This window comes from Hibiscus syriacus, unplaced genomic scaffold (assembly GCF_006381635.1).
Source record: "Hibiscus syriacus cultivar Baekdansim isolate YM2019G1 unplaced genomic scaffold, ASM638163v2 tig00004013_pilon, whole genome shotgun sequence".
NCBI lineage: Eukaryota > Viridiplantae > Streptophyta > Magnoliopsida > Malvales > Malvaceae > Hibiscus > Hibiscus syriacus.
Genome location: NW_024061992.1, coordinates 1,059,337 through 1,062,625, shown reverse-complemented (window position 1 = coordinate 1,062,625; position 3,289 = coordinate 1,059,337).

The window sequence follows — 3,289 nt, the reverse complement described above, 5'->3', positions numbered from 1 at the left end:
TGACTATGGTCGAAAAGACTTAGAAGAAAAGAGACAGTCTACAAGGAAGCTATGTGTCAAAACTGGTTAGTTATGCCTCTGTCAGCCTAAAACATAATGATGTCCAAGAGCTACGGAGCATTTGGGATAGTTGGAAGGGTGACCAGAAGCGGAAGTTCAACCAGCGGTATGGTGATATTGCACTTCTACTCTATGTCAAGATAGATGAGTCCTTAATCAGAGCCTTGATACAATTCTGGAATCAGGGGTACAATTGTTTCACTTTAACCAAGAGGAGATGGTGCCCATAATCGAAAGTCAGCCTTTCAAGAACGGGTTGGCAAAAGTTGCGGGAGTAGATGAGAAATGGATAACTGACCGAATTCAACACAAAGGTAGCGGGGAAGGAATTCCTTGAACCGATGTCAAGCAACTGATGAAGAATCACCCCCGATGAATGGAATGCGATAGACCTTTTCGCACTGGGGATTTACAGTTTGGTTATCTTCCCAAAAACTTTGGGGTACATTGAGGCAGCTGTGGTGGAATTGTTCGAACAACTCCCGAGACGAGTAAATCCAGCGCCGGCAAGTTTAGCTAAAACCTTTCGCTCTCTCAACCACTGCAGAAAGACTGCCGAAGGAAGATTCATATAGTATACCCAGCTTCTCCAAGTTTGGATCCATAGTTATTTCTAGAAGACTAATGGGATTGCTTATCTCTGATTCAGCACCACTTATTCATCTTTGGAGGAATTCCTTACTCTAAAATGGCAAGAAGGTGTCTCAAACAAAAGTGGATGAAAGTTTTCACATCTTCAGGATAGGGATATTGCCTGGAGAGCTCCTTGGTTAACCCACAGTGACATTCTCTTCTGATGTAGGGATTCAGATATTATGACATTACTTGGATTATGGGGAGGAGTTAGATATTCTCCACTTTTGTTACTTCGGTAGTATGGGGCATGCCAGTTTGTCCCAGCCACATATGGAATATCTGGATCAGAATTTTTATACCATAGGGAAAACTACAAGAAGAAGGTCAATGAAGTAGCTGAGTTATGGAAAAAGTGTTCCGAATGGATGTCGTAGCTGCCAAGGACATGCCTATTCCAGACTATTTGAAATGGCGAAGGTTAAGGAAAAATGAAACATCCCCATGTCGGATCATGAGGACACCCGGACCATGAAGAACATCTCAGGCATGTTCCTTCTGAGCTACACATAGCAAAGAAAGAATTTAAAACTATAAAGGACGAGCTTAAACAAAGGGTAAGGGAACTTGAGGCTGAAAGATATCAGTGGAAATTAGATGTCGATATTCAGAAGGATCAGGCAGACAAGTTAGAGAAAGAACATAAGAAAATTCGTTCTAAGCACGAGGACTTGAGAAAAGGGTACCAAGAACAGTCTAGAGCAATTCCAATCTGAAAAGATCTTTCCAGTACTGGAAAGGCTAAGCGAGTAGCCTGAAAATGAAGTATAAGGGGAAAGATGAAATATAGACTTTGAAAGAACTGCTAAAGACTCCTCAGAGGCATTTGATAGACAACCAGCACCAGAACAAACGTTTGAGGATCCAGGTAGTTGATTTAGAGAAGTCTCTTCAGAAAAAACAAGAACGGGATGGCAAAACCATAGCTGAGTTAGAAGCCATTATGGACGGATTCAAGAAACAAGCAAGTGAACTTCAGATAGTGCCTTTTGATGGAGGGTTACAGTGGTGTTTTCATTGGGAACAAGCTTAGCAAAGGGTGAAAGCTAGAGATGTATTCATCCGAGATTTTCTGGAGCAAGTACAGAAGGTAGCTCATCATCTGCATGGTTTAGCAAGAGAAGTCGGAGTGGTTGACAAGGCATTCAACCAAGCATTCAACCAATGACAGATGAAGGAAGAAGACTTGTTAACCTATTAGAAGTTGTTCAGGGTCTGGAGGATTTAGTCCAGATGTACCTTTAAATATTTTTTGTCTCATTAAAGATAATACACTCTTGTCTCAATAAGGATTATTTATAATAACAGACACATTTCTGGATCAATGCCTCTAAATCTCATACATCATGCATTTCATACTTTGCATTTTTATTTTCCATGATTGTTTTCTATTCTCCATGTTCTTACATTCATATTAACTAATAGAAAATGTCTCATCAGAATAAAGAACAAACACTAAGTTTACCTCCACAAGCTCTGGACACGCATCATCCTCACAACACCCGCACAAAGAAAAGACAAATGGAAGGAAAAATCGCTCAACTCGAGAAGAACATGTTCAAGTTATAGAGAGAGCTGGAAGAAAATATAAGCAGAACAATCAGAGTACATGGGATACAATCACGAAAAGCCAAGAGTCCTTGGTTGATCAAATTATGGCCAAGTTATCTGGCTTACATCAAGCAAGCGCACCAGGGGCAGGTTCATCTAATGGGTAACTATACCACCGACCCCACAGGTGGTTATCTCACCTAGAATCTTACCCGGACTACAAAGGGACTCATCCACTGTAAAGGCAAAAACCTCATCTACTGTTAAGATACAAACTTTTGTATCCAACCCTGATAATAATCCAGATGATTGTCACATACCGGATTTTGATGAGGAAGACAAAGCAAAAAATATGGAAGAGAAAATTAAGATGTTGGAAGACCAAATGAAGGTGGTCAAAAGGGACCATGATTACTACGGAATTGATGCATTAAAACTAAGCTTGGTCCCGGATTTGGTGCTTTCACCAAAATTTAAAGTCCCTGAGTTCGAGAAATTTGATGGAAATAGTTGCCCCTCAGCCCACATCACCATGTTCTGTCGGAAGATGACGGGATATGTGGGAAATAATCAAATCTTGATTCATTGCTTCCAAGAGAGTCTGTCTGGTTCAGCCATCCGGTGGTACAATCAGCTGAACCGATCTCATATCAAGACCAGGAAAGACCTAGCCAAGTCTTTCTTGGAATAATACAAGCACATAAACGATATGAGACCAGACCGAGTTATACTACAAAGCATGGAGAAGAAGAATAACGAAAGTTTCCAACAGTATGCACAGAGATGGAGGGATTTGGTTGTGCAAGTTCATCCACCCTTGGATGAAAAGAAAACCAGAAAGCTCTTTGTGCGGACTCTGAAGACACCTTACTTCGGGCACCTGGTTGCAATCACATCAGGAAGTTTCTCAGATTTAGTTATGGTCGGAGAGATGATTGAATTGGCCATAAAACAAGGCAAAATCGAGGGAGGGGAATCAAGCAAGAAAACTCCCATGAAGAATAGAGAGATTAACAACGTCAACACCTACAATGCCAATAAAGGT